The 13,834-nt window shown below is 40.6% G+C and overlaps 1 pseudogene; it reads right to left on the bottom strand.

The window, feature by feature from the left end:
* Positions 1 to 12,656: 12,656 nt before the first annotated feature.
* Positions 12,657 to 13,574, bottom strand: LOC122706595 (annotated as a pseudogene).
* Between the last annotated feature and the right edge of the window lie 260 nt (positions 13,575 to 13,834).

Below are 13,834 nucleotides of genomic sequence, written 5' to 3'. Positions count from 1 at the left end.
AGAAAAGATGACTGGAATGATTTCAATTTTTTTGAATTTTCCAAGACCAGATTTATGGCCCAGGATGTGATCTATTCTGGAGAATGTTCCGTGTGCACTTGAGAAAAAGGTGAAGTTGATTGTTTTGGGGTGAAATGTCCTATAGATATCAATTAGGTCTAGCTGGTCCATTGTGTCATTTAAGGTTTGTGTTTCCTTGTTAATTTTCTGTTTAGTTGATCTATCCATAGTTGTGAGTGGGGTATTAAAGTCTCCCACTATTATTGTGTTACTATTAATTTCCTCTTTCATACTCGTTAGTGTTTGCCGCACATATTGCGGTGCTCCTATGTTGGGTGCATATATATTTATAATTGTTATATCTTCTTCTTTGATTGATCCTTTGATCATTATGTAGTGTCCTTCTTTGTCTCTTTTCACATCCTTTATTTGAAAGTCTATTTTATCTGATATGAGTATTGCGACTCCTGCTTTCTTTTGGTCTCCGTTTGCCTGAAATATTTTTTTCCAGCCCTTCACTTTTAGTCTGTATGTGTCTCTTGTTTTGAGGTGGGTCTCTTGTAGACAGCATATATAGGGGTCTTGTTTTTGTATCCATTCAGCCAATCTTTGTCTTTTGGTTGGGGCATTCAACCCATTTACATTTAGGGTAATTATTGATAGGTGTGGTCCCGTTGCCATTTACTTTGTTGTTTTGGGTTCACGTTTATACAACCTTTCTGCATTTCCTGTCTAGAGAAGATCCTTTAGCATTTGTTGAAGAGCTGGTTTGGTGGTGCTGAATTCTCTCAGCTTTTGCTTATCTGTAAAGCTTTTGAATTCTCCTTCATATCTGAATGAGATCCTTGCTGGATACAGTAATCTAGGTTGTAGGTTATTCTCTTTCATTACTTTCAGTACGTCCTGCCATTCCCTTCTGGCCTGGAGGGTTTCTATTGATAGATCAGCTGTTATCCTTATGGGAATCCCTTTGTGTGTTATTTGTTGTGTTTCCCTTGCTGCTTTTAATATTTGTTCTTTGTGTTTGATCTTTGTTAATTTGATTAATATGTGTCTTGGGGTGTTTCGCCTTGGGTTTACCCTGTTTGGGACTCTCTGGGTTTCTTGGATTTGGGTGGCTATTTCCTTCCCCATTTTAGGGAAGTTTTCAGCTATTATCTCCTTGAGTATTTTCTCATGGCCTTTCTTTTTGTCTTCTTCTTCTGGAACTCCTATGATTCGAATGTTGGGGCGTTTCACAGTGTCCCAGAGGTCCCTGAGGTTGTCCTCATTTCTTTTGATCCTTTTTTCTTTTTTCCTCTCTGCTTCATTTATTTCCACCATTTTATCTTCTACCTCACTTATCCTATCTTCTGCCTCCGTTATTCTACTCTTGGTTCCCTCCAGAGTGTTTTTGATCTCATTCATTGCATTATTCATTTTTAATTGACTCTTTTTTATTTCTTCTAGGTCTTTATTAAACAGTTATTGAATCTTTTCAATCTTTGTTTCCAGGCTATTTATCTGTAACTCCATTTTGTTTTCAAGATTTTGGATCATTTTTATTATCATTATTCTAAATTCTTTTTCAGGTAGATTCCCTATCTCCTCCTCTTTTGTTTGACTTGGTGGGCATTTTTCATGTTCCTTTACCTGTTGGGTATTTCTTTGCCTTTTCATCTTGTTTAGATTGCTGTATCTGGAGTGGGCTTTCTGTATTCTGGAGGTCTGTGGTTCCTTTTTATTGTGGAGGATTAACCCAGTGGGTGGGGTTAGACGATTGGCTTGTCAAGATTTCCTGGTTAGGGGAGCTCGCGTCAGTGTTCTGGTGCGTGGAACTTGATTTCTTCTCTTTGGAGAGCAATGGGGTGCCCAGTAATGAGTTTTGAGATGGGTCTATGTGTTAGGTGTGTCCTTGGGCAGCCTGTATGTTGATGTTCAGGGCTATGTTCCTGCGTTGCTGGAGAATTTGCGTGGTATGTCTTGCTCTAAAACTTATTGGCTCTTGGGTGGTGGTTGGTTTCAGTGTAGGTATGGAGGCTTTTGGACGGTCACTTATTACTTAAAGTTCCATGTAGTCAGGAGTTTTCTGGTGTTCTCAGGTTTTGGGCTTAAGTCTCCTGCCTCTGGATTTCAGTTTTATTCTTCCTGTAGTCTCAGGACTTCTCCAACTATACAGCCCTGATAAGAAAACTTCTAGGTTAATGGCTAAAAGATTCTCCCCCGTTAGGGACACCCAGAGAGGTTCACAGAGTTACATGAAGAAGAGGAGAGGGAGGAGGGAGATAGAGATGAACAGGAGGAGAAAAAGGGGGACTCAAGAGGAGAGAGACAGATCTACGCAGCTGTCTGTTCCCAGAGTGTTCTCCGTAGCCCAATCACCTACAAGGATTCACAGAATTGGATTGGGAAGAGAAGGGGAAAGGAGGAAATAGAGGTGTTCTGAGGTAGAAAACAGAGAGTCAAGATTGGAGAGAATAATCTTCGGTTTAAAAATAGGGCTTCTCTTCTTTTTTTTTTTGTAAGGTTATAGTGTATTGAAAATGAAAATTAAGGAGTAGTAGAGGAGTACTAGAGGATTTTAAAAGAAATAAGAGAAAAAGAAAAATAGAAAATAGAAGAGAAAAAGGAAAGAAAAAAAAGAAAGAAAAAGAAAAAAAAAAAAAAAGGAAAAAAAATTTTTTTTCCCCCTAATTAAAAAATCGTAAAAGTCTGTGGAAATGAAAGTTAAGGAGTAATGGGGGAGTAATAGGGGATTTTAAAGGAAAATAAAAGAGAAGAAAGAAAAAAGAAAAAAAATTAAAAAAATTAAAAAAAAAAAAAAAAAGGAGAAAAAAGTAAAATTATATCTAGGAGTTTCTCTGGAGCTGTTGCGGTTCAGTGTGGGTTCGGCTCAGTTTCAGATAGCTCCTCGTTCCAGCTTACGCTTCTCGATATCTACAGGCCCCTCTGGTGTAGTCAGCGTTTCCTAGAGGGATTTTAATCTGTTGCACCAGTCCCTTCTGAAGCGGTTCCCTTTGTTTATTTGGCTTCTGTTTGCCGGTCTCTTCAGAGCCTCATTTCCGCCCTGACACAGGCGGGCGGAGGTGGACTCTTATTCAGGTATCTAGTTCTGTCGCTCTGCAGCACAGGGAGGGGCTTGCGCTGTGGGGACAGGCTTGCGCCGCTGGGACGGGCTGGCGCTGCCGGGAGGGGCTGACGCTGCTTTCTCCGTCTGCGCTGCTTAGGCTCCCGGCTGTTCTATATGGAGCGCGGCCCGCGCTGCGCGAGGTTCCAGCCCTCGGGTGTTCCACAAAAGCGCGGAAGGAGAAGCTGCGCCTGCTCTCTGTGCCTTCCCCATCAGAGCGGTCCAGGCAGCCAGGGGCTTGGTGGGCGCACTCTACCCAGGTGTGGTGCGCCCCCTCCCTTCCGCGGACCCAGACTCAGTTTCCGCTGGCGCCAGTCGGGCGCGCGCGCCTTCCGCCCTCCGCGTCCCCAGCCCCAGTCCCCGCCCGCGCCGGTCGGGTGCCTCCGCCCTGTGTCTCGCCGCGACCTTCCCCTCCCCCCTGCCTCCTGCCTCCGGCGGGGCTGGGCCGGTCCGCAGCCTGCGAGCTCCTCTCTGGACCCTCTCGGTCTCTTTGTTCTGCGAACGGCCGGCAGTGTGTTCGGGCCGGTTAATTTACTCTCTCTCTTTTGGTCTCCCACAGTTCAAGTTGGCAACTCACAGAAGTTCCCTCCGATTGTCCTCAGGGCACTCGGGCCGGACCCTACCCCAAGCAATGCCGCCTAAGAGCTCCCGGGACGGATCTCCGTCCTTAGCTCTTTTGTCTCACTTTTTATCTTTTATATTTTGTCCTACCTCCTTTTGAAGACAATGGGCTGCTTTTCTGGGCGCCTGATGACCTCAGCTAGCGATCAGAAGTTGTTTCGCGAAGTTTGCTCTGTGTTCAGTTATTCTTTTGATGAATTTGTAGGAGAGGAAGTGGTCTCCCTGTCCTACTCCTCCGCCTTCTTGGCTCCTCCTCTGTGCATCAGTTTTATTGTTGCCTTTCATTTCTGATTTTATCTGAGTCCTTTTATTTGCTTATTGCTGAAGCTTTGCCAATTTGCTTATCATTTTCAAAAAGATCTTAGTTTTATTAATTTATTATTTTTTACTCACAAATTGATATATTTGTTATCTAATCCTTACTATTTCCTTCCTTCTAATTTGGGGCCTCAGTTGTTCTTTCTCTAGTTAAAGTATAAAGGTCAGCAGTCGAACTCAGTCTCTCTTCTTTTTAAATATAAAGACTTCCTTTTTATTATAACTACTGAGTTCTGCAAAAATCTGCTGATATTTAAATAGAGTTTCCATCATATAGGGCTTCCCTTGTGGCTCAATTAGTAAAGAATCTTCCTGCAATGCAGGAGAGCCATGTTCCATCCCTGTGTTGGGAAGATCCCCTGGAGAAGGAAATGGTTATCCACTCAAGTGTTCTTGCATGAAGAATCTCATGGACAGAGGAGTCTGGCAGGGTTCAGTCCATGGGTCGCAAAAAGTCAGATACAACTGAGTGACTAACACTTTGACTTTTTCCATCATATAAGTTGAATTTCTTTTGCTGCTTTGAAAATCTTCTTTCACTTTTGATAATTTGATTATGACGTGATTGTGTGGATTTCTTTGTAGTCTTTCATTGTTATTGTTCAGTCTTTGTTATTGTTCAGTCATTCAGTCATGTCAAACTTTTTGCAACCCCATTGACTGCAATATGCCAGGCTGCCCTGTCCTTCACCATCTCCTGAAATTGCTCATGTCCATTGACTCAGTGATGCTGTCCAACCATCTATCTCATCCTCTGTCATCCCCTTCTCCTCCTGCCTTCAGTCTTTCCCAGCATCAGGGTCTTTTCTAATGATGGGCGGGCTGCAGTCTGTGGGATTGCAAAGAGTATCGTAGAGTTGGACACGACTGAGCGACTAAACTGCCTGACTGGTACTATTAATATGTATAAAATAGGTAACTAATAAGAACCTGCTGTGTAGCTCAGGGAGCCCTACTCAGTGCTCTGTAGTGACCTAAGTGAAATCCAAAAAAGAGGGAATATCTGTCTCTCTCTCTATATATATATATATATAGCTTTGCTGAACAGTCAAAACCAGCACAACATTGTAAAGTCACTATGCTGCTGCTGCTGCTGCTAAGTCGCTTCAGTTGTGTCCGACTCTGTGCGACCCCATAGACGGCAGCCCACCAGACTCCTCTGTTCCTGGTATTCTCCAGGCAAGAATACTGGAGTGGATTTCCATTTCCTTCTCCAATGCATGCATGCATGCTAAGTCGCTTCAGCCATGTCCGACTCTGTGCAACCCCATGGACAGCAGCCCACCAGGCTCCACTGTCCACAAGATTCTCCAGGCAAGAATACTGCAGTGGGTTGCCATTTCCTTCTCCTGTAAAGTCACTATACCCCAAAACAATTATTTTTTTTTTCAAAAGGAACACAGTACACACAATAATGTGTATGCATTACCTTTATAAGAAGAAAAAGCAGATGTGTGTTTCTTATTCATTCTAAATTTTTCATCTTTGAGTGATAAAATTATTTTAAATGTTTGAGAGGCTTAGGTTTTCAAACATTTGTGTCTCCAGATTTGTACATTTTGAGAGTCATTCAAAGTATTGAGCATTATCAGCATTGAAGGCTCTTTATTCCAAAAGGTGTAGCTTTGGCAAGGGCTTCTGAGGCTAGGAGGAAGAAAGCAGGGCTAAGGAGGTGAAAGGACTCTTCCTCTATCTCCTACTGACCTGAGAACCATGTTTCAAGATAAATGAGAAGTAGGATTTTTTTGTCTAATGTTTTTTCCAATATTTAATATGTTACCCGGGTTTGTATCTAAGCTTTTATTTTTTATCTTGTGGAGACTTATGTGGGCTGGAGTACAAGAAGATAAAGACAAGTAATAAATACATCGACCAGAAGCACTCCAGGGAAGTGAACACTCAGAGCCATATGGAAATCCCATTGATGCTTTCTGCACTGGAGGTAGGTGAACTCAGATTGGAAACACTCTTGCAGGAGGTTCTAACTCAAGTTAGGAGGAAGTGACAAGATGAGATTAATAAGAGAGGAGAAGGGTGGACATAACCAAGTGGAAAGAACAGTAGGGCAAGTCTTCTGGATAAAGCACAAACATTGCACATGGTTAGCAGCATTGGTAATCACCAACCGTCCTCTATTAGATTGGGTACAATTGCCATCAATAAAACTGGACACTTATCCTGATACTGCTCAGAGACTGAAGTTCTTTGGCACTGCTTGCTTTGTTTAGGAAACAGGTTCTTGTAATTACCAAGAAAGATCAAATCCCCTTCGACTGGCTGATGTGCACATTTATACGTCAGTGATTGAGTTATTTGATTGGCTAAAGGTAAAACATCAAAATTCATCTGATATTACAAACTCTTGCAAAAAAAACCTCATGATATTCAGTTTCCTAGTCTTAAAAAGCAAGAGGGTGGCACGTTATTCAACTTTTATTTGCAGCTTGTTAAACCCATGACACCACCCTTATGGCAGAAAGTGAAGAGGAACTAAAAAGCCTCTTGATGAAAGTGAAAGAGGAGAGTGAAAAAGTTGGCTTAAAGCTCAACATTCAGAAAACTAAGATTGTGGCAGCTGGTCCCATCACCTCATGGGAAATAAATGGGGAGACAGTGGAAACAGTGTCAGACTTTATTTTTTGGGGATTCAAAATCACTGCGGATGGTTACCGCAGCCATGAAATTAAAAGACGCTCACTCCTTGGAAGGAGAGTTATGACCAAACTAGATAGCATATTAAAAAGCTGAGATATTACTTTGCCAACAAAGGTCCATCTGGTCAAAGCTATGGTTTTTCCAGTGGTCATGTATGGATGTGAGAGTTGGACTGTGAAGAAAGCTGAGCATGGAAAAATGGATGTTTTTGAACTGTGGTGTTGGAGAAGACTCTTGAGAGTCCCTTGGACTGCAAGGAGATCCAACCAGTCCATCCTGAAGAAGATAAGTCCTGGGTGTCCATTGGAAGGACTGATGCTGAAGCTGAAACTCCAGTACTTTGGCCACCTGATGCGAAGAGTTGACTCACTGGAAAAGACCCTGATGCTGGGAGGGATTGAGGGCAGGAGGAGAAGGGGACGACAGATGATGAGATGGCTGGATGGCATCACACACTCAATGGGCATGATTTTGAGTAAACTCTGGGAGTTGGTGATGGACAGGGAGGCCTGGCATGCTGCGATTCATAGGGTCGCAAAGAGTCAGACACGACTGAGGGACTGAACTGAACTGAAACGTAGGGACATCATTAGATATATCCACAGGTCCTGCAAGACCCATTGAGCCTAGAGATTATCAGAGTGCTCAGTATTTAATAACTTTTTTTCAAAAATAATCATATCATCCCCTGTACCTGCCTATTTCTATATTTCCCAAGGGTAGTAAAGATCCCGAAATAAGCTTTTTATTTTATATTTTCATGTCACCTATGAGGATTCTGAAACACAGTGAAATAAGATCAGTGGTTACTGAAAGGCTGGTTCTTGACTCTGATTTCTATCAGTCAGTAGAAAAAACTGGAGGAACCTAATAAAATACATTGTTCCTTGCAGCTAAATACATTCAATGTAAGATTGTCCTTTATTTTTCCTTTTAAAGATTGTAATAAAATATACATATTTAGTATTTTAATCACTTTAATGTGTACAGTTCTGTGCCATAAAGTACATTCATATTGTTATTCAGTCATCATACCATCATCCCCAGAAATTGAAACTATGCTCATTAAACAATAACTCCCCATTCTTCCTCTCCCCAGGTCCTGGTAACCACACTTCTTTCCGTCTCTATGGATTTGACTACACTAAATACTACATATAAGCAAAATCGTAAGTTTTCTCCTTTTGTGTTCAGTTTATTTCACGAAGCATAACCTCTTCAAGATTCATCCATGTTATGGTAAGAGTCATAATTTCTTTCTTAAGGCCAAATAATGTTGCATTGTATGTACATATCAATTTTGTTTACTCATTTGATAATAGAACCTGGGTTGCTTCAAACTTTCAACTGTTGTGAATAATGCTGCTATGAACATGGGCATACAAGTATTCCTTTTTTTGCGGGGCCTGGGCAGAGGGAATTATCATTTCCACTTTATTTTTTATTGTGGTTGAGAAACCAAATACCCTTTAATTATATGATACGATGCTGACAGTAGAAGATAGTTGTATTTCTTGGTTAGTTGCTGATTTGTTTGCTTATTTTGTTTGAATGACTATGGTTCAGAGGGTAAAGTATCCACCTGCAATGCAGAAGACACAGGAGATGCAGGTTCGATCCCTGGGTAGGGAAGTTCCCCTGGAGGAGGAAATGACAACCCACTCCAGTACTCTAGCCTGAAAAATCCCATGGACAGAGGAGCCTGGCAGACTAAAGTCCATGGGTTGTAAAGAGTGGGACATGACTGAGCAACTAAGCACCGCACTTCTGCCAAACTAAAAATGTGGCAGCCCTCTAGAGGTCAAATGTTGTGAACCACAGAGTTTGGCAATATAGACAGAATATAGTCTTGTCTGCCCTTCCTATCTAAGGACTCAGAGCCTTATACAGGTCAGAAATCTCCTGGGAGCCCAAGATATATTTTCCATGAATCTTCCCCCCAAACTCATCTTTAATTACCAGTGATGCAATGATAGTATTAGCATATTACCAGCAATGATGTTTCTGTGAATGCTCCTATACTGTTGCTGGTGACAGGAGTTTATATCATTAAGTGGCTTGAGCAACCTAAATCCATTTTTGTTTATTATACCTTTCCAGCACTCTTCCTATTCAAGGATAATTGTGGCATGTGTTCTAGGGACTTAGTTGTTGCTGTTCAGTCACTCAGTACTGTCTGACTCTGCAACCATATGGACTGCAGAATGCCAGGCTACCCTGTCCTTCACTATCTCCTGGAATTTGCTCAAACTTATGTCCATTGAGTTGATGACGTCATCCAATCATCTTACCACTATCAAAGACAATGGTAGCATTTAAGGGCCCCCTCAACTTTTCTGTTCTAGGCTTGCCAGAAATATCAGGGTTTTACCACTGAACTCCCTTCTCTAATGAAGTCCATTTGTAAAGTATCCAAGGATCTCTAGCAAAGTCTACACATAAATGATGTATTAATAAAGTTGATTAAGAGTTGGATTTTTTCAGTAGTGTGTTTTAATTCTCTCGTTCCAAACCTGTTCCAATAATAATAATATCACTGACTATAACTGCTGTTCTTAGTTTTACAATTTAGAACTACTCTTCACTGATGCTTAGGACTAAGCATCTTACATATGTACTGTTCATTTGGTCAAAATAACTGACCTGAGTAAGTTCCTAGAATTCTCTGAGACTCACTTTCTTCTGCCGTTCATGTCTGTTCTTCTTTCTCACCCATATGGATGGGCAAAATTATTCTGTATCTAGGCAGTGGTGGAGGTGGATTTGTTGACTAACCATAATATATAGAATCTGTTTCTTCTAGCTTAGAAACTGAGTAAAATATAGATGGTTAGATAACATGAAAGACACTCTACTTCAAATCAATCCAAGGAGCCAAACCCTCAGAAAAGATAAGTGAGATCATTATGGCTGCCTAAAGTCCTGGAGTTTGTTTTAAATGACAGATATGAAAAAGCTATGAATGCCTCTAATGAGCCTCCAGGGTGTAGAACATAAAACAAAGACATTGATCTTTTTTATATCCACACACTTTGATAATAACTTGGACTTAATGAATATCCCTTTTCCAGGTGTCTAGATACATTGCCTGAAAGAGTTGCAGTAATATTTTGTGGCTTTATGTCTTATAGTTTGAGTCTTTTCTTTTTTTTTTTTTTTCTTTCATTCTATTGTAAAAGACAAGTTATCTGAGAATCCTAGAGGATACACACAATTCTCTGTTAATTTCATAGGTCCTTATTTTCCCATGGGCCCATGAAAAGACTTAAAAATATCTCCCCAAAGATATCTGCTTCCTAAATCCTGGAACCTGTGGGTGCTACATATTAGGGCCAGAACAGACTGTGCAGATGTGACTAAGTTAAGATCTTGTGATGGGGAGAGTACAATGGATTATCCAGAGTGCCCCAAACACAATCAAGCACATGATTATAAGAGGAAAGCAGAGGGTGATTTCACAGTGAACAGGAGGAGGCGATGTAACCAGTCAGGCAGAGATTGTGGCTATGCAGCCACAAGCCAAGGAATTCCACCAGAAGCCAGAAAAGACAAGGATGGGATTCTCCCTAGAGCCTCTAGGGGGAACTAGGCTTTTGTCCACTCATGTTACTTTTGGATGTCTGACCTACAGAATTGTGAGAGAATAAAGTTCCGGTACGGTAATCTATTGGGCTTCCCTGGTGGCTCAGGTGGAGAACTGGGTTGGATCCCTGGGTAGGGAAGATCCCCTGGAGAAGGAAATGGCAACCCACTCTGGTCCTCTTGCCTGGGAAATCTCATAGACAGAAGAGCCTGGTGTCCTACAAAAGAGTAGGACATGACTGAGCAACTAACATTTTCACTTTCTTTTTCACATGGTAATTCATTACAGTAGCCACAGGGAACGAATAGAAGGCCCAAAACAGAGATTTGCCATAGCTCCTTGAGAGAATGACATCCCCCCAAATTTCACCTTCCTAGATATAAGCTGTGTTCAGGCCAGGAAATGAGCATATGGAGGCTGGAGGCCCACTTACAAATGGTGATGGTATGGAAATGAGAAATTTGAGAAAAAGGTTTTCTTAAATTGTTAAAAAAGTGTGACTCTCTTCAACTTTCTTCCTCATAGCCTAGTTATGCCCTATGGCAAAAACTACCACAAATTTCATAACCACACTTCTGCCCTTTTTTTTTCTTTTTTGAATCTAAGCATCCCCTCTCCTCATATTCTCTTGCCTTGCCTGATTTATTAAAAAAAAGACGTATGTGTCTTCTTGTTGATTTTCTTTCTTTGATACTAAACCTAATCTAATGAAGGTAAGGACTTCTGTGCTTTTATTTATCTCTTTATCACCAGTATGAGAAATAATGCTGGGTATGTACTGCAATATTTGCTATATGAATAACCAAGGGAATGAATATAGGAATGGATGTATGATTTCAAGTCCCTTATTCATCAATTCCATGGTCCTCAGAATGCATAAGGAGCCATAAGCCTTTGAAAAGTGATAGCCACTGTATGAATTACATTCAAATGGAAATATTCTAATCATTATAATGCAAATGATTTTTTTTTTTGAAGTTTTCTTCCTCTGCTAAAATGCAGCTATTGCAGCCAAGGTAACATTAACTTTAAAGAAGCTGTACTCTTAATTTATTGGTTCTCTACTGTTAACCAGTCTTTTCCTCTCATCATTTTGGTAGACGTATAAATATTATATTACCCATGTACATTTTAATCTCATTAATTGTGCTCATCATTCCAGCCTCTGGAGGTCTTTGAGAATCATCGTTTCATCCACTGAATTAGTTGTTATCACAACTTCATACCAGTGGCAAACCCAATTAAAAGTTTTTCAATATTCTTATTCAAGTCATTGAACAAAGACAAAAAAATCATTTAGCTTGACCCCCAGCCACTTCATGCATATACCCCTAAAACCCCCATACTTAAAAGGTGAATAAGCTGAAAGTTATGCACTGATGGCCAAAATGATGTGGCCAGGCAAGGAACCACCAAGGAGGCTGTGTTTCTGATCTCTAAGAGGGCTAGATTCCTGCACCAGAGGGAAATGGTGGACACAGGCAAAGTCATAAAGTGACCCAAAAAAAATGAAAATAAAACTATGATTCATATAGAGTGTGGGAAAAAGCTATATACATAACAATTCCAGGAGAAAAGAAACGGCACTACCCTCATTAAACTGATTATTCTAATACAAAATAAAGTAAGTTCAACACCCCAAGCCGGAACCACACTGTACTAGACTTTTAATGGATTAGTTATGGCTTAAGTGATAGCCTCCAAAGAAAGGCAACATGAGATTTTAGATTAGTTATAATTGGTCTTAACTGAATATGATAAGACTAGGCTGACTTTGACATCTCTTACCCTCACCTCTTCACCCTAAACATGCTCTCCCCTCTCCCCACACACACCACAATTCACCTTTGTGTGGTTCTTTATTGTAAGTACTGCAACCCCCACAGCTCTGTCATGATATCCATATTCTCAGTATTTCTATATAATGGCTTTTGGCCAAGAAAAAAAAAAAAAAAGCTTCCATTGGAAGTTTAAAGATATCTCTATTCCTGTCCTTCAAGATGTTGAATCAGTTAACATTATCTCTTTTCAAACACAACACTAAACCCACTCCTTATTTATCAAGCACTTTCAAAATTAATATCTTCAACATATTCTTTTTTGTTTTTGTTGTTCACTTGCCCTCCCTCTTTTGCTAAATCCTATTCCTAGAATACAAATAAAATTTCCAAAGACTATATTGGGTATTAGAAAATCTTATTGTTTGATAAAAAATGACCAAAATGCCTCAAACTTTCTTAAGCACAAATATATATTTCATAAGTAACAGTGAATTTTGTATCTAGAAGAGAGAAAGGAATAACACAGAGCTCATGACAACTTTTCATCTGGTTTACTTCATCTTCCTCTCTGTGGAAATCTCTGTTGGGGTGACTACTTTCCCCCAAGCACCTTCCTCAGTGCATTCTTCACATCCTTGTTCCTTAAGTTGTAGATCAAGAGGTTCAGCATGGGGATCATGGTGGTATAGAACACGAAGGACACTTTCTCCTGCTCCATAGTATTGCTAGAAGGACTCTTGAAATACATGAATGTTATAGACCCTAAAGAGATACCCACAGCCATGAGATGGGAGCTACAAGTGCCAAAGGCCTTGGACCATCCCTTGGTGGAGTGAGTACAGAGGATGCTAGAGAGGATGAAAGTACAAGAGATGAGTACAGCCAGTATCGGTGACAAGATATAAACTCCTCGGATGATAAACAACACTATCTCATTAATGTGGGTGCTAGAGCAAGAGATACTGAACAAAGGAAAAATATCACAAAAATAATGACTGATATGAGACCCACAGAAGGACAAGATTAACATGCGGGTAGTATCAACTGTGGCCTCAAACAAGCCCAGTGAATATACCATACCCATCATTATGAAACAGACCCTATGGGACATGATAATATTGTAAAGCAGTGGGCTGCAGATTGCAACATAATGATCATATGCCATGACAGTGAGAAGATAACCTTCTGCTATTAAAAAAATAAGGAAGAAATAAAGCTGAGTCATGCATTAAAGGAAGGAGATAATGTTCTCTAACGCAAAGTTCACCAGCATCTTTGGAGTAATGACAGAAGAGTAGCAGAGATCAATGAATGACAAATGGCTGAGAAAATAGTACATTGGAGAGTGAAGCTGAGAATGGAGAGCAATTAAGATCACGCTCAGGTTCCCCATGACTGTGACAACATATATTCCAAGGAACAGGAGGAAGAGTGGCAGTTGAAGCTCTGGGCATTTTGTTGACCCTTCAAGGATAAATTCACTCACTGAAGAATGATTTAAAGTAGTCATTCCTTACAAGATGTTACCTGCAGAAAGAAGTGAGACAAAATAGGTGCATTAGAGTTATTTTCTGATTCCCAAAGCAGCATGACAGGTCCTGTCTTGATTGGGTCCATCTTTCATCTGTCCCATATCTTCATCTTTTCCAGTGATCTCTTGAAAGCTCAAGAACATGGTACTGATGAACCTATTTGCAGGGCACGAACAGAGATGCAGACATAAAAAACGGACTTGTGGACACAGCTGGGGAAGGAGAGGGTGGGACAAAT

Source organism: Cervus elaphus, chromosome 2 (genome assembly GCF_910594005.1).
Source record: "Cervus elaphus chromosome 2, mCerEla1.1, whole genome shotgun sequence".
In the NCBI taxonomy this organism is placed as follows: Eukaryota; Metazoa; Chordata; class Mammalia; order Artiodactyla; family Cervidae; genus Cervus; species Cervus elaphus.
Note: the sequence above shows the minus strand (reverse complement) of the source record. Positions and strands in the feature narration are given on the sequence as shown.